Source organism: Typopeltis vanoorti, chromosome 1, assembly GCF_054136105.1.
Source record: "Typopeltis vanoorti isolate ZY-2024b chromosome 1, IOZ_Tvanoo_1.0, whole genome shotgun sequence".
NCBI classification, from domain to species: Eukaryota; Metazoa; Arthropoda; class Arachnida; order Uropygi; family Thelyphonidae; genus Typopeltis; species Typopeltis vanoorti.
The window spans coordinates 145,248,527-145,272,528 of NC_143549.1; the positions used below are offsets into that span (position 1 = coordinate 145,248,527).

The 24,002-nt window shown below is 36.5% G+C and overlaps 1 protein-coding gene across 3 annotated transcripts in view; it reads left to right on the forward strand.

Annotated features, from left to right (window-relative positions):
* Positions 1-24,002, forward strand: part of LOC150110511 (arylsulfatase B-like) — a 318,735-nt gene that overhangs the window by 188,124 nt on the left and 106,609 nt on the right. For 2 of the 3 annotated variants that reach the window (XM_090394336.1, XM_090394327.1), the window contains exon 5: positions 20,025-20,136. The gene's annotated coding sequence lies outside the window, so the exon portion shown is untranslated. Of the gene's footprint in view, positions 1-558; positions 821-20,024; positions 20,137-24,002 lie in introns of those variants that run through there. The other variant, XM_090394344.1, reaches the window with a different exon arrangement.

A 24,002-nucleotide genomic window follows, 5' to 3' on the forward strand; every position in this document is an offset into this window, starting at 1 on the left:
ATTTTTCTCAATCTCTGTCGCAATAACACCTACAATATGATAATGTACATTGCTGTGTTCAAAAATTGGAAACAGCATTATCCAGAAGTGTTGAAATCCTTCGTCGCCCATTCTTCCGGATATCACAAAGATCCTAGTACGTACAGAGAAATAGCTGCCACCAGACTTCACAGCCGCTATATTGCACTGGAATAAGCAGTTTAGCAGGCATTCGTCACACCCACATTCACTCATATGATAGAAAAGAATACATCGTAATTCGATATATCCTCTTTCGATATATCGAATTACGCATCTGTAGAAAACTGCGTCTCTGATACGTAAAACATTCAAATCAGTGAGAAGGTTTTCTACACTAATGTGTAGTGTACTTTTGTTGTTGCTGTTGTTGTTGTTGTTCGTTATAGTTGATGTTTAAGTGCAACAGCCATTCAGGAGCAACCAAAATTTTGAAGTTCTTTACGTGAACTCTTGGTTCATTGTTACCATATTGTACTCCTTACATTTCAGTATTCTTCCCTTCCCCCTCCAAAAAAAAAAAAGTGCTTTGATGTTCGCCTCCTGGATTTGCCTATACATTTTAACTAGCACTCTTGCATTTTCATCAGCTGATAACGTTGATTATCACCCGCTTGCCTGGAGTTGATTTTGGATGATGCTGACTTTCATCAATGTCTCGAACAGCCTCCTGTCATAACATTATGAGGAGGTTCATAAGTTCTTTACGTGCTGTTAACAGTGTAGATATGTACAGCTCTACGAGTATATCTCTTTTTGCCTTATATAGTGTAATAGTAGTACAGACCATATGTGACAAGAGGTATGTTTCATCCTGAAACAAGGAGCTATTCCAATACTGATTTCAATATACTGTACCTTCAATGTGATCATAAAAACGCCCACGGTCAATTAATTATTTCGAATTCTTTTAGTAATTAAATGCATTTATTAACGTATTAGATGTTTTGACAAGTAATTCACAAACCATAAATTGATTTCTTTTTATCGAAGAGAATACAAAATACAATAACTTTTTTTTTCATTAGCTTCTCGTTCATACTGCTCTTCTGCCTTTTCTCTCCTCCCTCATTTTTTTTTCTTCAAAATTACATGCATTTTTCACTTATGAAAGAAAACTGTTATTTAGGATTATGTTGCTGAATATTGTTAACATCGACTTCCATGCATCCTAACACTTTTTTCTCTCTCGTTTTTCTTTGTTTTTGATTGTTCCTCTAAATGAAACTCACACTGAGGCGTGCTTGCATTATTTATTTATTTATATATATATTGTATATTTGCAGTATTTCATGCATAAAATTTCACATTTTTTCATACTGATTTCAAGAATATGTTTTGCGCAAATGCTGCTTCCATAGAAATTTGTTGCGCAAGCAGTCGAATGATATTAAATGTCTAATGAAATGTTCTACAACTGCGTTAGGAGAACATTTCACTGTACTAGCACTGATCATTTGAAGGTCACCTCTCTTTTCGAGGATATTCACCAGGGAAAAAGTCTGTAATCATTTACGTAACAAAGAGAACCATTCATGTTTAATGATTCGAAGAATTATTTTCATTAAATATCATATACCTTATTAGGTACGTTTCGCAAAATGCATTTTTCCAAGTTATTCTAAGTTATTTTGATTATTCAAGTTATTCTAAGACTCTGGCTTCATTAATTTTTCTACAATTTAGTATTTAAAATTCTTATAAAAACCTCGCACCGTTCTGATTTTAATTTCCGATCATTTCAAAGAGCAAAAGGGATAAAATGTAGAAATACAGGGGAATAATTCTTCTGTGGTTGTATGCAAACAATGCAAAGTAGAAATTGTGCACTCGTTTTTATTTATTTCGGCAAAATTATACGAACTGGAATTAATAACCTGGCACTGAGTAAATTGCATTTTATAAAGTTTGGTATTTGGAGTCTATCAAAAGCAGTCGAACAATTTCAATTTGAACAATTATTTTGACAAAAATTAGGCAAAATGCAATTATATATCTACGATGCATAAACAAAACTAGGTCAATGTTTAATAATGCACGTTATAACTTTTAACACACTGATAGCACAACGGAATAGAGTTTTTGAATAACGTAACTTTCGCTAGAAGAATATGTGTAAAGATAAGCAGGCAGGAATTATGCAATTTTTTTTTTTTTTTTTTTTGAAAAATCGCCAAGTTTTACAGAAATCGTCAACATCGAATTCCTATGTCTAAAAAGCATATCTAAAGCTTATAGTTGTCTTGACTTGTCTTAAGCTTTCCACGAACCATTGAGGTTCTCTAGCTGTGGACTTCACAACCGCGACCGTCTCGAGAATAAAGTGATTGGCATTATGCCTTCCGGTGTGTCTTATGTCTGTCGATGCGTGTGTTCACGGGGCCGGTTTGCCTGTTGGAGGGTACGAAAAACCCTAATTTCCTGGTGAAAACACCCCTACCATCCGTATGAGATTGGTTAACTCACCTTTAGTCGAAAGAGATTTCAGTTCCTCACGTCACTGACGGGAATCGAACCCAGCTCTTTCCGACTAAAGGGCTTCGTCTATACCAGTGATGGTGAACCTATGACACGCTTGTCAGCACTGACACACTTGAGGGTTTCAGGTGACACACCTTGGATGTTGAAAAATATTGGTATTCTGATGAAAAAACTATATCAGTTTATTAAATTAATTGTATAATATGAATTCATAGATTATATATCAATGTCCTATTAAATAAATAGCCTAATATGATATGAATAAGTCATCATCTATGATTAAGTAGTTAAATTTATAATGCATGTATGCAAGTGGCACATCAACAACGTCAATATTTAAAAAAAAAGATGTTTGACACACCTTGGTAAAAAGGTTCGCCATTATTGGTCTATATTGACTAAGCTGAAGCTCTAAAGCTTATAGTGAGAAAACTTTAATATGAATTTACTCTTGTGACCTTCTTTAATGCATACCATTTATTGTGTTTCCTATATTTGGGGATATTAAATTAGCCAGAGAATTTTGGGAAGTGTAGGTCTAATCTAGTTTTTCTATTTCGGCTCGTAAAACTTACAATTTCTATTGTAAGTTTTTGCATCCTACGGCTCTTTTTTTTTTTTTTTTTCCTGTGATAATACTAAGCCACCTTTCCATAAGTGCTCTATTTCCACATACTGCCTTTTCTATCGGTACTTTCCTGGGCATTGCTCTGCTGAACTGGCCATTACCGTTCCTCCACTTTCTTCTAATCATGTAAATACTATACCAACCTTCGATCAACACCTATAACCTGTCTAACCTGTTAAACATACGGAACGAACTTCTCTAAACCTTCCTTCATTCTATCCACTTCTGTTCTTTGGAACAATCATTCTGTTTTTTCTAATGAATACAATTCTGAATTTACCAACATTTTAAGAAACATATTAATAGATTATTTCTTTCGCCTTAATCACTTGTCCACACATGGCACTGTTGTATTATAGGTGCGACCTTTCAGTTCTGAGTCATTATAAATAAATAAATAAATAAATGAAACATAATTCAAGATAGTCATAATCTGTTTTGCTTTCACAAAATATATTTTTCATCTTCAATAATTTTTTAAAAGATATTTCATCTAAAATTACGAGTAATAATTCGTAACGCTTATATTATTTCTTGCATGAAATAAGAAAAAGCCATTAACAACTTTTAAAAGGCATTTCTCTTTTTAATATCAGTAATAAAACGGTTATTAATTCCGTGGATAATAACGAGTCATTCTGCTAACTTGCAGTCATTGTAGTAATAACGCAATAAACGTTTCATACAATAGCAAAAATACTTGTTGCTTCAACAGTTAATTCATCTAAGGTATTTTTCACTTATTTTGTTAAATAAAATTCTTCAAAAATATTGATTTCTCTGATAATTCATTTAAGCAAAAAAGAATTTGTCTTAGCTTTTATTTCAGAATTTATAGAAGACTTAAACTGAAAATCTAAATTGTAAATTGTTTTTTCAGACTTTTTAGATTACATCAGTTGACTGATTGGATAAGAAACTGGCTTTCTAATATATATGAAACCGATGTGTATAGAGGAGTTATGTCTCTGAGGAGAGTTACCGGCGGAGTCCCGTAGGATTATGTCTTAGTACCACTGCTATTTAATTTGTTTGTTAATGATATTGTGAGGGTTTGCAAGCGGATATTCAACTGTTTGCTGATGATGGAGAGTTGGACCAAATTATTAGGAATGATGCTGATGTACTAAGGTGGAGGAAGTGAGTGATCTTGGGAAACTGGCATGTAGAGAATTGAAATTCAAAGGACACATTGCAAAAGTGATAAAACCAGCACAAAGAAATACTACTATACTAAGAAGATAAGTAGAGATAAGGATATTGTCATTTGTATAAAGTTTTGATTAGGCCACATTTGGGCTACTGCACACATATTTCTCACCTGCATTTCTAGGTAAGGAGCAAGCTCTGGAAAAACTTCAGAAGCACATAACAAGTACACTCAAGTTTGTGGAATACTAACTATGAAGATAGGTTGAGCGAATATAATTGGCAGAGTATGGTAAATAGGTGATTGAGGGCTGATATGATTGAGGCATAATAAATTGACAAGAGGAGCTTATCAAATAAGATACCTAAGATATTATTCAAAAGGTTGAAGGAGGGAAGAAGTCATTTTTGGAAACTGTATAAAGGTGTGGCACACAAGAAAGTAGGACATTAGTTTTTTGAATGAAGAGTGGTTGGTGAGTGGAATGATTTGCCGAATGAGGTGATGAATGCACAAACAATGAAACAGTTTAAGAGATATGGTAGAAGCCATTATCTCTCTTATAATGCATCTTACTAGTGCTTCCCTCGATGAGTATTGGCTGCAGTAGGTGTTTGTATAATAATAATAATAATAATAATAATAATGATCCATCTCATATTTCTTCACGGAAGCAATGTCAATGCGTGTGTTTCCTAGCCAATTTGTTATATTTAGTAGAATAAATTACCGCATGAATAACCTTTCACTGCCTATGAGAGTAGCCAACTCGACGTCCGATTTCACACAAATCTCGTACAGTACTGGAAAATTACTACTTGAAAAATAAATATTAGATTTTCTCTGGTATATCATGTTCTCCATAGTGCATTTGGAAAAACGTTGGGATATTGCGCCCGTCTAATGAAAAAGACTCGATTTTGATTTTATCATGACGATAGAATTTTTATATGGGCTCTTTCAATTGAAAGTTAATTAGCAAATCTTATAAGGAGGTAACAAGTTTTTTACTGTAAACTGCAGGCTGTCTGCCGCGCGAAGAAAGTGTGTTATAAATTTGATTTTAGTCTCCAAGTAGACAACTTTTTTTTTTTCCCCGAAGCCTTTTTCGCTCACTTCCCAAGTAAGTTGATCTCTGCTGGGTTTTTCTTCCAGAAACTCGGGATTAAAAATCCGAGTTTGCTGGCGTTAGGATTTAGGGACACAAGATGTCAGCCGTCTCGTACATTCTTTCCTGAAAAAAAGGAGTAAGCTCCTTTAGCACTTTGTTCCTCAAGCATTTATTGATAGATGGGGATTAATATCACGAAATGCTTCAAGAACAAAGATTAGTTACCTCCTACACTTCAGATTTATGGCTAAAAGAGCTCCGCTTACTCCTTTTTGGGGGAGAATAAAAGGCATTAGGAAATCGACTAGAGGAACTTTTTTTAAATCTTTCTTTGAAGGGCTCTCTAGTTAGGATCTCTTGCATAGGAAAGAGGTTTTTTTTTCCCTTAGAAACTTGGGTTTTTCGTTCCGTAAATTCAAGAAAATCGACTTAGACCCCACACTACTTCAAACAATAAGATATCCTGTTAGAGTTATGGAACACAAGATGGCAGCATGTTTGCCAGTCTCCTCATCAGATGACTGATGAAGAGACCGGCAAATAAGGGACTGGCAAATTCTTATAATTAGTGACAGCCTTGGGCCAAATATCTCTATTTGGCTACCGGTGGAGATTGAACTGCCCACATCTCCAAAAGTTAGATTGGGCTAAAACGTCCTCGCCTATTCCCTATAACAGAATAAGAGGCTTTAGCTGATTTTTTTCCCCTGCTTTCTATCTGTCAGACCGGTCTGGATGACTGAGTGAAAAGCGTCTCAGCTCTATCAATTAACAGACTGCGTGATTCCAAATCCATTGTGGCATTAGTGCTTGTGAGAGTTGTGTCATAGTCGATTATCTTGACCATCGAGAGACATCCACCTTTCTTATTGGCTGAAGTGAGTAGAAAAAGTGACTGTGATATCTACTGCAGATTCCCGTATTATCTCACCTTTACTCTACCCCCCAAAAGGTACTCGATGTATGAAAAGTTTACTGGTTTTTGTGGGTAATATCTACATAAAAAAAAGTAGTTGGTACCAGATAAATACGATTTACTAACTCAGGGAGCAACCCAAAAAAGGCCTAGAAAAAACGTTATGTAGGCATCATATTTTAATCCCTTTTAATCCCATGAAGGTATAAAAAAAGAATTAGATAAAAACGAGACTGCATGCAAAAACAGAATTAAATTCACACTTTCATTATTAAAATTCCTCACTTTTTAAAAAAAAAAACTAGCTGTAGTATCACTTTATGCCTTCTCACCTAAGGCAAGAGAATATGATCGAAACGTACTTTGTTAATTTTTCCAAAAACGACTCAAGTTTTCAAATGGAATAGAGATAATTTCACTACTAAAACATCTGTGTGTTTCTTTTCATTTTCTGACTTCATCTAAAGGTTATCTCCCCTCCCCTTTATTTATAGTACACTATTACCATCACTTGCAGAAAGTTGATACGAAAGAAAGCATATTTTTTAATCAGTGGGTGTGAAAACCTGCAGATTTTTTTTAGAAATGCATATGAAAGCAGACTGTTCGAACGGACTTTAGCAGAGAAATGAATGAAGAGGCGAAAAGGAGTTAAAAATCTTTCTATAATTTTAAGTGCAACTATAAAGTGGCAATGTGACCAGCTGGTCCGCATAGCTTAACAGATATAGAGGATAGTCGAGGAATCACCACTGCCAATTTTGATAAACACTCCCCATCAATACATATGTAAAAAATGCATATCGCGTGAATGAACTTTGCACGAAATGAACTTGAAGTATATTTTTAAGCTTCAGGATTTTCTAAGACTCTCTTAGAAGTACTGTGCCAAATGTGAAAAACAGTATTATCGGTTGGTTAGATATGTGATCTATAGAGAGTTAACAAGTTCTTTGGAGGTAAATTAATATTACTACTAATAATAATTTCTTGGATACAGATTATACTTGCAATTTTTGCTTAAGTGAGAAAATGCAGATTCCTATGACAGAAATCTCATTTTGACTAAAGATTTGTCACAATTCTGAAATAAAATTTTTTAAGAAACAAAACTCAGGCCTATGTATCCTTCTAGTAGTGCCATTTTTATCCATAACGGTATGCTGCCCGAAGAAAGTCGTTCTGAGTTCGAATCTAGTCGGCATGGAAACTCAAATTTTTACCCTATAAGTCGCAAACTCAAGAAAATTGACCGGTACAGTCTACATCATTTCAAACAATAATATGCTACATTAGGGTTAGGAACTGTGAAAAGATGGTGACATTTGTCTGCCTCTCTTAACTGGATGCCGTTTATAATTAGTGATAATCTTGGCACAGCTATCTCCGCCTGGCTACCAGTGGAGATTGAACTTTTCTTCCAGTCTATAAAAGTTAGATAGGGTTAAAATGGTCTTGCCAACTCTCCAAAGGAAATAAAAGACTGGAAAAAAGAAATGAACTGGAAGTACGTTTTGGTTACATTAAGTTTAATAAGTTATCAAACTGTCTTGAAGAATGCGTTTGCAATCAGAACTTAAGATTGTAGAAGTAGCTATTCTAGAAAGTTTATTGGTTCGTGAAGTACGTGGTTTGTCATATGAGAAAGAGTATCACACGACATGACATTATCAGCAAAATAATGGACTGCATTTGCAATATCGACTTTTTCCGGTTGGTATCATAGAGAAAAGGGCACATGAAAGATTGAGTGCTGTGATACCCTAGAATTAGTGGAAAGTATTGAGCATAAAGCTTGATCCGTAATGAGCAACTCGAGAAAAAGTTAGCAACTCATTTGCAGAAAAGAGGCAGGCAGGCATCACTCATATAATGGAAACATCCTTACTAAGCCTTTGGATCAGACAAGATCAACTGGCTTATAAATATCAAGAACTACTGGAATTTTGCCAGTTTTTCATGACACTAAGTTAGATAATATGAGCAAGAAGTGTGAAATAGAAACAAAACAACAGCCATCTAAAAAAGTGATTTCTGCAAGCCACTGAGTAAACGAGTTTCCAACGATCGATCATGATGGAATCCCAACTGACGGTTTACTAGTTAAGAGGTTTCAAAATAGCATAGAAATTTGATTATTTTGTTCACAGATTTCTCAACTATTTTATCGTGAATTGCAATTAGAGCAATTAACAAATAATCGATTTATTGACAAACATTTGTCGTTTTTCACTGGGAACATACTGGATGGTTGATTTTCTATTTGCAGAATATCTAATGGAGTAGAAGAGAATTTAAAAAAAAAAAAAGTGAATACGAGAGTTGGCTATGGAGCACAAACCTGTAGATGAATCAGAGAAATGCTGTAAGGGATGAGAGACAATTTGGTAAACAAATTGAAGAACGTTTTGATATCTTTGTAGAAAAAAAAACGTATCAGTGGATGTCACTAATTTGGAATAGTAGGAACCATTTATTAAAATCATCAATGTAAGTTCGAAGAAAAGTATGAGATATCCGACAGGCGATCATGGTTCAGTGATACTGGCAACCGATTTCTATGATGGACGAAGTGGATCAATTGGAGGTTCTTATGATAGCGCAGAATCTCTATGTAAATACAGCTGTGGTCTATATGGGATGTCAGCTGGAATCTTGTGAGAATATACAAGGGAGCTGGCAGTGGTGCCTCTAACTAGGCTCTTTAATTTAACTCTCAGATCTGGTACAGTTCCAAGGGAGTGGAAAGAGGAACATAATAGTTCCCTTGCATAAGGGGAGGTCCTAAGAGTGCAGTAGCAAATTATAGATTTTAATTTATCCATAAATTAAATTGAATTAAATTAAAATTAAATTAAATATAAATTCAATGATATAGGAAATAACCAAAAGGAAATATTCAATTGTTTTATGATGATAGGAAATTAATTAAAGTAATAGTTGATCAAGGCGATGTGGAGAGCTTGTAGGGCGATTTAAATAGGCTGTCAGTATGGGCAAAAGATAATGGGTATCAGTTCAATGTGGAGAAATATCAATTATGCATTTTGGGATAAATGCATTACAATCTGTGTACCACATTGATGGAACTGTGCTCCAGGAAATAGATGAAGCTAGAGATTTAGGTGTGGTGGTGGTAGATAAAGAGTTAAAGTTTAATGGACATTTTACTAAGGTTGCTAAGATAGCCTCTAAGATTACTTGCCTATTGAAAACACATTACCAAGCAGAGATAAGGAAGTTATCTGGATTATTGTGCTCGAGTATGATCTTTTGGGTTCCTTAGTGATGAGGAAGCGGCGAAGAAGATTCAGAGACGAGAACTAAGATGGTAAGTTGTCTGTGGAATGTTCTCTATGAGGATAGACTGAGAGCACGTGAATTGTAGAAGTAGTTGATAGGAGAAAAGGAGGGGTATGATAGAAACATTTAAGTTGCTCAAAGGGTTTGCTAGGCTTGATGCAAGGGAATATTTCAGCACTTGACCAGAGGGGGATAGAACAAGAGGTCATCCCTGGAAGTTGAATAAAGTTGTGGTTAGTAGGTATGTGAAGACTAGATTTTCTTTGCATGGAGAGTTGTGAATGATGGAACGAGTTGCCACAGTCAGTTGTGAGTGATTTGTCTGTTAATGGGTTCAAGAAGAGGTATGATAGATTGTGTGAATAGTTTGGGTCTCCCGCGATGATTCTTCTGACTCCATGGAGGTGCCTACGCAACAACAACAATAACATAATAATTGCTTTGGAGTTTCCTTCAGTCAGCGATATTGTCTTCTTGCTATTCCGGTTTTTTATTATTTTAAAAACACTTGAAGAACAAAGTAGATTATTTCTTTGTGTAGACAAGAAGTAAAAAAATTCAAAAGGAAAGTGTTGGTGCTTTCCCTCCCTTTTAACAGCTTCATCTCTACTTGGGGTGCACTGCGTTGTTTCACGGGGCAGATGTAAATGATTGGAAAAAAAATTGGAAAAAAAATGATTCGCCGGGTCTGAAGAGTTCCGTTGTGAATAGCATGCGGTCACAACTTACTGATTTTTTATAAGCATAGAATAAAGTAAAGGAATGATGAAAGCCAGTTCTATATAAAAAATAAAACTATATAAAAATAAAAACTATATAAAAATAAAAAAGCATTTAACAGAAAAAAAAAAAACTGCCGCCATCTAAAAAAGTGTTTTCTGGAAGCAACTGAGAAAAGTCTCATAATTTAACCAGGTTATCTTCTGAATAGAATTTATAGGATTTGGGATTTATATAGAAATGCTCTGAGACCCAGCTATTTTGCTCTATCGAAAATGAAATATTTCTGGAGAGAAAGAAGACAGGATAATGTTTTTGGCAATATTGAAGTTTATAAGAGGGTCATCCTTTCCTAGTGACGAGTTCGCCCGAGAGAACAATGCTCCTTTCGTCGCAAAAGACTGGAGTTCGATCCTCTTCGTGAAAAAAAGAATCTTTATATATGTACAGTTTTCAACTGAAGGTGATCAACTGATCTCATGTGGAAAATATGAGATTATCCTTCTGGAAACTGGACTATTTCATCCGCATTCAAACAAATCGACCAGAAGAACATGCGCATCTAACTGACGAAAATACTGTTTGTCGGATTTACATAGCGGAGATGTAGATGATGGATTATGTAGATTATTAGTGTGCAGTAGATGGCCTAGCGAGCTTGCGTGTAGCTCATGAATTATGTAGCGTATTTGGGCGATAGATGGCGTAACTGAGTAGTATGCGTGAAGACGGTGGATTAGGAGGTCGGGGTTGTGTGATGACTAATTATTATTATTATTATTATTATTAAACAAGACCTCATGGAGTCAAAGACTCATCTAGGAGGTCCTTTTATCTCACACACATCTCATCATACCGGGTCTTAAACACATTCAAACTCCTTGCAGACACCACACTCTCAGGCAAGGCATTCCAATCATTCACAACTCTGCACGAAAAAAACCTGCCTCTCACTCCCCTACTCACACCCTCTTTATACAGTTTCCAGGGATGACCTCTGGTTCTCCCCTGATCTCCCACTATTCGCTGTAGAACTTCTCCACCATTGATCCTATAGCAACCCCTTACCAACTTGTAGGTCTCTATCATATCTCCCCTCTTCCTTCTCTCCACTAGTCTCTGCAAATTACATCTTTTCAATCTTTCCTCATACTCGACATTCCAGAGGTCAGAAACTACCTTAGTCAGTCGCCTTTGGACCCTTTCCAACATCTCCTCATCCTTCTGAAAACCAGGTGACCAAATCTGGGCACAATAGTCCATGTGTGGCCTAATCAAAGCCTTATACAATGGAACAAGAATCTCCCTACTTCTACACGTCAGTGTCCTCCTCATCATTCCCAGAAGTCTTTGTGTTGTCTTCACAATTTTGGCGATGTGACCCCTAAATTTTAGATCCTTATCCACTATCACTCCCAGATCTCTTATTTCCTCTACTTCCAACAATATATTCTTACCAAGCATAAATTCTGCATCCCATCTTTGTTTTCCAAATTTTAAAACCTTACATTTTGCAACATTGAACTCACACCCCCATTTGCTTGCCCAATCACTCAATTTATTCAAGTCTTCTTGCAAGGCCACAACATCTTCACTACTCTTTATGGTTCTTCCCAACTTTGCATCATCTGCAAACAACTGAATATCTCCATCCAAATCTTCGCCAATATCATTAATATACAAGTTAAATAGTAATGGCCCTAAAACAGATCCCTGAGGCACTCCACTAGTGACTTTCCTTTTCCTGGATATTGCACCCCCATACACAACTTGTTGATACCTATCAGATAGCCAGTCTCCAATCCAATGCACTAATCTAATATCCAACCCCATCTGCTCTAGTTTGACTGTCAACTTATCATGAGGCACTCTATCAAAAGCTTTTGCGAAATCCAAGTATATTACTGTGTATCCTTCTCCTCTGTCCAAGGAAGCAGTCACTTTATTGTAATAAGTAAGTAGATTACTAAAACACGACCTCCCTTTAGCAAATCCATGCTGTCCATCAAAGATTATACCATTGTTGTCAACCCAACTCTGGATTCTAGCTCTCACAAGCTTCTCCAACAACTTAACCACAACACCCGACACACAGATAGGCCTATAGTTTGATGCTTGAGTTCGATCACCTCCTTTATGAAGTGGCACAATCTTGCCCTCCTTCCACTCTTTAGGGACTTGACCAAGTGCAAGACTCGTATTAAAAAAATATGTCAAGGCAGGTGTCAACTCTCTGGCACATTCCTTCAGAATACGTGGTGATATATTATCAAGTCCCACAGCCTTATTTACATCTAGTTTACTCAACTCCCCAAACACCTCTTGCTCACTTACAGTCAGTCTCTCCTCCCCATCATCAACTGCTCTTAATCTCTCCATGAAGTCACATTCACAAGATTGAAAGATCTTTATGAACTGCTTATTAAGTATCTCCACCACACATTCTGCAACAGCTGTCTTTATACCATTTCCTCCAATCAATGTCATCCTTCCATAATCATTCTTTCTTTTGCTGGCTACATATCGAAAGAACTCCCTAGGATTCTTTTTAGCTTCATTAGCTAACTGCTGTTCATACCTCTCTTTAGCTACTCTCACCAACCAAGTCACTCTCCTTGCCTGGTCTTTGTAGAACTCATGAAATTGGTTACTTCCACTTCTCTTATGCTGCCTCCACAATGCCCTTTTTCTCTGTATTGCATGCTTAATCTCTTTATTCATCCATCTCACACCTAACTTATTTAACCTTCTCACCCGTGGTATACATTTAGACATTGCATCCACTAAATATTTTTTGAAAATCCCCCAAGCTGCATTGATCTCTTTTCCAGCTAACTCCTCATTCCATGCTACACCTGCAAGCTGTCTCCTGAGCTCTTCATAATCACCCCCCTTGTAGTTCCACATATACCCTTTTTTCACAGGGGTCCTTGCACTGCTGGCAACCACCCAAGTAATCACCTCATGGTCACTTTCACCAATTGGTGGATGATTTGATACCTCATTGATAATTACATCCTCCGATGAGATGACCAAATCCAAGACCCTTAATCCTCTTGTGCCCTCTGTTACATACTGTCTGAGGTAGTTATCCCTCAAAAACTCAAGAAACTCATTTTCTTTACTTCCAATTGCTATCTCTTCATTCCAGTCTATATTGCCATAATTAAAATCACTTATAATGATCACCCTTTTCTTATTTGCTTGGCTTATTTGACTATACATTTCACTATCACCACCATCCACATTACCAGGTCTATAACAACATCCCACCAAGTATTTGATTCTATTCACCTCTATCTCACACCATACTGCCTCAAAACCACTGGCCCCATTTCCCCCTTGCATCTCTACCTTGTATGGACATAACTCTTTCTCTATCATCAATAGCACTCCCCCTCCCTTTTTACCCCTTCTATCCTCACGAAACACATCATACCTTTCCATCTCTATTCCTGTCAGGATGTCATCCTCATCTAACCATGTCTCACTTATTCCGACAATCTCTGGGTGCACAGACGCAATTAGTGCAACCATTTCATCCGCCTTGTTTCTTATACTTCTAGCATTGGTATACAAACACAACAACTCATTTCTGGATCTACAGCTAGTTCCACTGATACCACTCACTCGATGTGATCTCTCCATGCTGGACTGGGGCCATTTCCCTTTCTGCTTCTTCATTTTAGAACCCTTTGCAATTCCATCTGTTTCCTTTTGATCCCTGATCATCCCATTACTTTCCTGCCTACACATTCTCTCACCTCCTCTTGGAGCATCCACCTTTCTCACGCTGTGTATCCCTGTCCACCCTGAGCCTCCCCGTTTCCCTGCTCCTCTTGCACACCCATTCTCTCATTATCTATACTCATACCACTCACTTCCACATTCATTTCCACTCCTTCAATCTCTCCTGTCTTACTCTCCTGCTCTTCCACATCACTCCCCTCTTGATCTGATTCATTCTCTCTATTCACTTCTCTACCTTCCAGCAGCAGTCTCTCCAAGCGACTCACACCATAACCACTCAAATGCAGTCCATCGCTCCCATACAGCTCACTTCGTCCCTCAAACTCATTCCACACATTAACAAACTGTACTCCCATCTCCTCACACATTTCAGCCAGAATATCATTCATAATCCTTGCTCTCCGCCTCATTTCACCACAATCATACCTAGGCAACACACTGACCACCCTTCCTGTCACACTATTCTCCTTTATCTTTCCAAGCAGTCTCCTGACATTCATTTTGACATGCTCTTTGTTCTCTCTCAAATCATTTGTTCCAATTAATACAATTAACTCTTTTGCTCGTTCCCGCCTCATGTTCAATGCCTCAATCACTCTACTCATTTTACCGCCTGGAAAACATACCTTGTGCATTTTATCCTCTAGCCTTTAATAATGGAGTCGCCATACAACGCCACTCGCTCATCTTTTGTTAACTCTTTCATGCCATCATGATTTATTTTAATAGTTTTGACCTGCATTCTCTTAATTTCATTCCGCATCCATTTCATTTCTTGCTTCATCCAATCCAATTCACCTTCTGAACCTCGCGACACATTCACTCTATCATTAAATCTTTCTAACTTTCTAACTCTCGACCCTCTCTTCTCACTTTCCCTCTCATTCATCCTTCTTTGTTTCCGTACTTTCGGTCCAACAATGGGTGTTTCGTAATGATTATAATGTTAGTTTCGATCTCATTATTGAATGCGTATGGTAACATTCACCTTTAAAAGGGAAGAACTGTTACGGGTCAAATTTCCTTGAAGTCAGTCCTCGACAAAACAATTCAGATTATGAAAAGCTTTTCATACAGATGGACAAGCAGAAATAAATGTCAATTAACTAGATTTCATGATGGAATAATATTCCATCATAAAATTAATAAATGGAATGACAGTTATTCAATTAAAGTTCAACATGAACGTAAACCAGCCCCTACGCCTAAATACTCGTTTAATAATTAAGTAGCTTCATTTTTTCCTGGTATGATTTGGTATTGTGTGATGGCTATTCACTCATATTTCACATGGCTTGAGGAGTGTAGCAATCTTTTTAGAAAACTGTCCCAGCATAAGGAATGGCAATGGTAGATTTCTAACGTGTTTCCTCAGATTGTTGTTGTGGGGGGGTCGCAGAAAAGTATCTTATGGATCAGTTTTTTTGGATAACCTTTGTCTATCAGGATTTTTGATATATGGGATAAGTCATCTTTGAGATCTTTTTTCTTCTTTTGTGATGCGAGCCACATGAAATACTAGTGACTTTAAAACTTTAACGATTTTAAGATCTCTGAAAGACAGTTATGCCTTCTTCAAATGTGCTGCTATCAATAACATTCCCTGTTCATGTGGATTAAATTACATTGGTCAGACCTCAAGCAGTTTAGAAATAAGAAAAAGAGAACACGTCAGAGATGTAACAACAGACAAGACAACTTTGGGTTAGCTCTTCATTTCTCGAGGACAAACCATACCATCGAATGGGACAAAAGCTTCATACTCTATTTAGAAGAAAGATTTCTACTCTTGAAATGTAAAATAAACCATAGCAGTCATCCGTTCTAAATGCAACCTCAATAAAAATCAAGGTTTAATTCTAGCTGATATTTGGATGATCCTCATAAGATCATTAAGCCTGCCAGAGTTAAATTTCGCTGCCAATTACAGACTGCTTCTGCATAACAACAGTTGATATCATACACTCTCCATTCATTTGATGTACATGTTCTTCTGTATTTGTAAAAAATACAATTATATTCGGTTTATTCCTTCACGAACAGTTTTAAGTTGTTTTGTATCTCTTTTATACACCCTGATGAAGCCAGACAGCTAGGTTGGCGAAACATGTTGGTGTTTTTTACATAGTATCAATTATTAAAATCCTTCAGCCAATATACAACCCAGTTTATGTTAATTTCTTGCATTCATTAGATGGTCGAAAATAATATAGAATCTTTATGAATAGTCTCATAAAGGGAAATGAGGTATCAGGGAAATGAGGCATCAGGTATACCTTGTAATGATTATTATTATATAACACCTCCAGGGAGTTCAAATGGACCACAGGATATTGAGGGAGGGTACCTACTCTACAACTTTCCGTCTCCACCAATCCACCAACCGCAACTACCCTCATAATTTACACCAATGCCATCTACCGCCAACCACCACTAGTATTTTCACAGACAAACATCCGTGCCCATGGTGGGATTCAAACCCGCAGCCTTTTGGTTGGAGAGCAGATACACTAACCACTTGGCCAGCCAGGCCTGCTGGCCAAGTGATATTAGTCAAAAATGCATAACCTTACACTTTGCACATTCACCTATCAACCTTTATTTGCAACCTTAAAGCAATAAGGGTAGCCTAATTGTTTTATTGAAATCATTCTGCAAAATTTCTTTTGACATAGTTTTATTTACTATTGCCCTTCCTAGTGCAACATCAGCCACTTATTTCTCTTTGGATAATTCCCGTTATTATAAATGTACAAATTAAACAACAGTGAACCAAGTACAGACCTTTGTGGAACATCACTATTCATATACCTTCCTTTTGTTTCATTCAATCAATTTCAATCAGCCACATTCTTATCCAAGTCATCAGCTTCCAATGCATCTTGCTTCACTTTATTCACAGATTTCTGTGCAGTATCTTCTCAACTGCTTTGCAAAATCCATCATTTCTTTTATTATGCATTTTTATTCCACTCATCTACCACTATGCTATTGAAAGTTATATTTCCCTTCACTTTTGTGAAGCAAAGGTCTTGGCATGAACTCCCCCCCCCCCCACCCCATGAAAAAAAAAAAAAGCTCTCCTGTCCTCTTTTCAAGAATTCTTAATTCTTGCACTGACTAACTTTCCTGAGACACTGTCAAGGCTAGAATTTGCAACCTCTGTCTTGGAATTCCCTTTATATAATGGAATTACCTTACCCAAAACAGATGTTGGTAATCCATAATTTTCAACAGCAGAATTAAGTATATTTTAATAATTGAGAAAAAAAAATTGCAAGCATGAAACTTAATAAGGCTTCAGAGTAAATAGAATACTCCTAATCATATTATATCAAACAAGGGAGGAGATAGTCATACCATTAGCTTTAATGCAGATGGCAATTGATTTTGGTTACCCCAATCCATCAAGGAGGGTCAGAAAGACGAATGAGAAACTCCAGGCATTTAAGTGTGTAAATGAAATCTTAATGAGATCTATTAAAGATAGCCAACAGAGGCATTTAGATGGTAATAAAAGTAGTCCTGTGGAAATGGATTTTGCATCCATAGTGTCAGGCATAATGTTCACTTTGAAGCCATTTGCAACTATTAAAATCTAAATTTTGCAACTTAAAGGAGATCAGTGGTTTACTGTCTGCGCAGTTAGCCTAGTGGCTTTGTGCTTTGCAACTATATGCCTGGGGAAGGAGTGTCCTAGGTTCGATTCCTGTCACCAACGTGAGGAGCTTAAGGATCTTCCTCAGCAATAGCCAAGTTAGCCAGTCTTGGGCGTGGACAGCAGGGTTTTTCTCCCCAGTTTATCTGGGGTTTTTCATCCCACAAGCAGGCAAAACCAGCCCCTTGAATACACATGGATCTACAGCCATAAATACTTAACCCCCCATGAGGGGGCTCAACTTGCCCCAATAGGGATGGGGAAGAAAAGGGAGGGAACTCCATATGAATAAATAAGTGGTTTACTTAGAAGCCATCTTGATCTTTTATGATGGACAGTAAGTACACAGAGTTAACATTTTTGCCATATGCAAAAATTGTTTGTTGTGTTGTATAGAAATTAGTATTAGCATTATTTCAGGACCTTCATGGAGTCAAGAGACACTACATCAGGCCAAACTCTTACAGATTATAATACTTATCATATCTATCTTTGAAAACATACAATGTTGGCACATTTACCACTCTCTGGTTAGACATTCATCTTGTTCACCTTGCACTATGCAAAGAATCTCCTTTTCACTTCCTTACACTTGACTCTTATACCATTTTCAAGGGAGACCTCTTGTTTCCCCACTGTCTTTTACCCACATTAGTATCTCACCTATACCTATCCGATATGCACTTCTTACCAACTTATGTCTGCTATTAAAACATAAATTGGTGAGAATACGCACTTCTCCCCCCCCCCCCCCGATGTATCAAGCTTTGCTGAGCACATTCCATTAATCTGTCTTCATGATCAACATTCTAAAGTATTGAGACAGTCACTGATCTCTGCACTCTCTGTTGTTTTTTTATCCTGCAGATATCGATGTCTGTGTGCAGAAATCCAGATGTGACCCGATTAGTGCCTATGCAGTGGAACACCTTTCTCAGCTTGTCAGCTTCCCCTTGAAATTATGGCAACAATTTTTTCTACATAACATTTATAACTTCTGCAATGGGTACCATAAACTTCATCTCTCTGTACATCAACACTCTTGGGCCTCTCACTCCTCCTCCTCCTGTAGTGAAGGTCTTCCAATATGATACACCTTATTCTATCATCTCTGGTCAAACTGAAAGCCTATGTACCAAACTATTCAAATCCTCTTGTAACAATATGACATCAGAAGTTCCTGAAATGGGTCTTCTCAAGTTATTATCATCCATGAACAATATTTCCTGAATATCTCTTCCCAAACTAGAGATTAAATTACACAAATCCCAACAGAACTCTGTGGTAACTTGCCTATCACCTTTCCCTCTTGAGATGGTGCACCCCAATCAATTCTCCCCTCTGGTTTTTTTACAGCTGCACAGACTTGCTACCTACTCCTTTGTGTAGAAAATTTTTACATAACCTGACAACTGTACATTGGAAGTTTTTTCTAATATACATAGAAAACAAGTGACTACATCTGCCAGCAGCTGTATGGCAACAATTCAGTGTGCATGGGAATATTTCAGTTTCTCTGCATCTGCATAGCTTAGAGGGAACATTCACCCTAATACACAACTCACTGCCTTCCTTAATATACATAACCATCCCTGTAACTAGGTTTCTAAATAACTATCCGTCCCTTTCATACTCAATATTGACAGTAGTTTTACATTTGGTAATTTATTAAATGCCTTGACAAAAATAAAACAAAGAAAAAGAAAATTATTGTATTATGAATCTCAGAGAGTATAAGAAGATCAGAGTTGTGAGGTTAATAGGTTAATTATTAAAAGATTAACAGATTTAATTTTTATATACATTGTTATCAGATTGTGCAGTTTTAGATTGTGTGTTCCTGTGTGATAGTTGTGATTGGTATTCAGTGTTTAGTTAAATTTTTTAGACTGTGTGTTATTTTAAATTCTCTGTTTCTTGTTCATCAATGATACAAAATGGTAGTGTGAGAGGGAGAAGGGAGCATGAAAGACAAAGTGAATGGTATGGATTTTCTGAGAACGGTAGTTTCATTCTCCTAACTTTACATCATCTGTAAACAATTGAATATCCTTTATTATTGAATATCTAAACACATGGGAAAAAAAAAACAGAATATTTTTTTCTAGAGTATCTCTTATATGAGATAGAAGATATGTTACAGTATATATTAAATTTTTTGATTCTAACAGATTCAACAGTAAGTAATATTAACACCCTTTGGCTGACTTGTTTACATTTTTATTATTTTTTTTATTGATATATAATTGTCAGGTAACTGCATTTATGTTAACCGGTTTTATATTTCAGGATGGAATGATGTGAGTTGGAACAATGCAGATATCAAGACTCCAAATTTAGAGAAATTGGCAAGAGAAGGGATTATACTTAATCAATCTTATGTTCAACCGCTCTGTACACCGTAAGTGCCAATAATTTCTCTCTTTCTTTACTCTGTCTCCTTCTCACCTCACTTTTTTTTTCTTTAAAATGTACACAAAAATTAGTTAAGAGTTAATTTCATAAGTTTTATTCATTGTTATGATCATCATTTCCTGATATGTATCCTCAAAAAAAGGTATTGGAGTATATTCAGAAAAGTTGCTGAAAACAGTGCATCAAAAGACAATTCACTAAATAGCATTTAACCAAGAGAAAATTCGCTAAATAGCATTTAACCAAGACACAATTCACTAAATAGCATTTAATCAAAAGACAATTCACCAGATAATATTTAACCAGAAGACAGTTTATCAAAAATAAATAAATAAAATAATAATAATAATTTATTAAATAACAATTAACTGAAAAGTGGTTCAATAAATGACCATTAATATATTTTTTAAAAAGTAATTCATTGAACGAAAATTCACCAAAAATGCAATTAATCTGTACATAGTTGTTGGAAGTTTTTCCACTTGGTTATACTATAAATTAAAGATACCAAGAAATTATATACTTGGTTTAATTCTTTATCCAAGTTAAGCAAACAAGTTTGCATCTGAACTATTTTCAGGACTTGGGCAACTCGTATAAAAAAAGCTAATGACTCCACATCACTTGCCTTAGTATCCCATAATGCAAAGCACATCTCCTTGTGGACATATATAATGCTATGCATTATGGGAAGGGTCACTATCCAGACTGGTTTCGACCTTTATTGAGGTCTCATCATGGGAGCCAGACCCAGAGGTGATACTAAGGTTGAAGTATCTGGGTCTGGCTCCCAGGTCAAAACTGGTCTGGGTAGTGACCCTTCCCATAATGCATAGCAGTATACATGTCGGCAACGAGATGTGCTTTGTATTATACTAAGGAAAGTGATGTGAAGTCATTAGCTTTTTTATACTAGTTGCCTCAGTCCTGAAAATAGTTCAGGTGCAAACTTGCTTGCTTAACTTGGATAAAGAATTAAACCAAGTATATAATTTCTTGGTATCTTTAATTTATAATCTAGACACAGTTATCCGATAATCCACAGTTTATTGGAACAGTAAATCATTTAAGAAAAGTTCAAGTTTATTTTGATTTAATGAAAACATTGATCGATGACATAAATTAGAGGACACATTGCCAAAATTGTGAGGACAGTACAGTTAATTCTGGCAATGATTTTGAGGATACTGACTTATAGAAGTAAGGAAATTCTGGTTTCATTGTATATGGTCTTGATTAGGCCACATGGATTACTGTGCATAAATGTTGATAAGGGATTATGTGATTAATGTTAAAGAGGTTTTTCACAGAATGGTGGAAGATGAGAGAGAACAAGAGGTCATTCCTAGAAGCTACATAGCAGAGGAATGAGAAACAAGTTTTTTCACATACAGAATGGTGAATAATGGAATACATTGCTTGAGACTGTGTTATTATCATTAAAAAAGTGAGTAAATTATTAGGGCAAGAACTATCCTTCACAAAAACAAGAGATGCCTGCTCAATCATTCCTAAATTCTACATTTGACTAACTTCTCCAAAACCTTAACCAGCTCCTCAGATCTGGTTTGGTATATAATTTACTATCTCTGTCTTGGAGTCCCTCCCCCCTTTGATGCAGTGCGTATCCATCTTTTCACTTCCTTAGTACCTTCCTAGCTGCCAGTTTCCTTGCACATTCTTGTAATACATAGGCTGATATCCATGTAGCATGAGATTTAAGGGTTAATGTTAGACATAGTGCAGCAGAAATGTGTCTGAGGAAAGAATAGTGAAGGTGTTGTTGCCCCAGTGTGATAATGCAGAGTGGAGAAGAGCAGTGATGACGAATGAGATGATAGCAATAATGTGCAGGAAAAGGGATCTGGAATATGTGGACGTGGAATACATTTGAGGATGGAAGGAAGCTGCTGCAAGAGATGGATTGTATTTGAATGCAGAACAGTGCAGGCATTTCTAAAGACTTGTTTTCTGGGCAAGTGAGATAATGGGCTACGGAAACTAGAATTGCATAGGTGGAATGTTGCAGAGATGGCCTCATGTGGAGATAGTGGGTTGAGAAATAAGGGGAGTATACACTATATTACAGAGCCAAGTGGAATATAAAAGGAGTAATAATGGATATAAGAAGGCTGGCAATATGCTAATTTTTTGGTATACAAATGCTAGGCGCATTAAGAATAAAAGGAATTAGTTTGTGGCATTGATTGACTCAGTCTCTCCAAAGGTTGTTGGTATCAGTGAAACTTGGCTAACTGAGGAGGATGTTCTAACAGGGATAGAAATCGAAGGGTATAGCATATTTTGGTAGGATAGGGAAAGTAAATGTGGTGATGGAATGTTACCTGTGATTAGTGATGAATTGCGCACTCTCAGGGTGGAGAATCTCATTGGAAATAATACCTAATGGCTATGAGAGCATATGTGTGAGATGGATGTTTATAGGATAAGATATTTAGTGCAATGTTGCTACAGACCAGAGAATATAGATGGTAATGAGCAGAAAATGTTTAGGCAAATTAGTTTCACAAGTGTAAAATCACTATTGGAATCACTATTGGATGACTTTGTCTTATGTAGCGGAGGGGAACACGAGGATCGAGAGTTCTGGATTCAGTCATAGCATTAGAAGATCTGATTGTGACTGAGATGGCATACTTGCCATCTGTTGGTGAGAGTAATCAGGTAGTCCTGACTTGGAGATATCAAAACAGAAGGAAGTTATGTGGAATTGTAAGAAATGTGACTATCATAGACTTAGAAACCAGCTTGCAGCAGCACACTGGATGAAAGAATTTAAAGGAAGAGGGATTGTTAGTGCATGAGAGATACTTAAGAAAAAATTCTTGATAGCAATGACAAATTGTATACCTTGAGTGAAGAAAATAAAGCAGTTTGGAGTCAAATGGATGATGAAAGGAATAAAAGGGGAAATGCAAACGAAAAAGAGATTATGGAAGGTATGTAAAGAGAGAGCAGCAGAGAACAGTTGCATGAGGAATATAAGGCTCAGGCCAGGAAAGTGACAGGTATTGTAAGGAGAGAAAAATTAGAATATGAGAGGAGACTAGCACTGCAATCCAAGGAGAATCTCAAGGAGTTTTTTTTTTTTTTTTGCTATGTGGTGAGTAGGAGGAACAATAATAGTAGATGGGTTATATTGCAGGATGGAGAGATAGAAATCAGGTGACCAAAGCAGATGACATAGTTGAGCTATTTAGTAATCTAATTTATTAGAGTGTTCCATCCTACAGGCTTTAATCCTTGAAGGATAATGAATGGTGAAGTGTTAGAAGTGAAGTGTTTTAAGGGAATGTGCTATAGAACTGACTGTGCCATTAACTTGGCTGTTTAATGAGTCTTGTAATGGAGCAGATTCCTAGAGAATGGAAGGAGGGTAAGATAGTACCATTGCATAAGGGTTGTGGTAAAATGGAGGTATCAGACTAAAAGCCTGTTTGCATTTTTTCTGTAGTTGTTAAATTTTGGAGAAATTGGTAAGAACTCATATATAGAATTGGGCAGATAAGGGTAATATTATTTATGCAGGCCAGCACAGATTTGTTAACACTTGTTAACAAATGTGTTAACGTTTGTTAATCCGGTTACGTTTTTACAACAGAGTAACAAGAGCAGTGGATGAAGGTAAAGCATGCACTGTGATTTTTTTGGATTTGTCCAAGGCATTTGACAAGGTGCCACATGACAAGTTGATTTTTAAATTGCATCATCATCATCATCATCATACGTATCAAGGATTTAGGCCTAGTATGGCCTGTTCCGGCTTTAGAAGTCATCGTTGAATCGTTTAAGAGGACGTCCTTTGGATTGGTGATTAGCTCTCTGAATAGA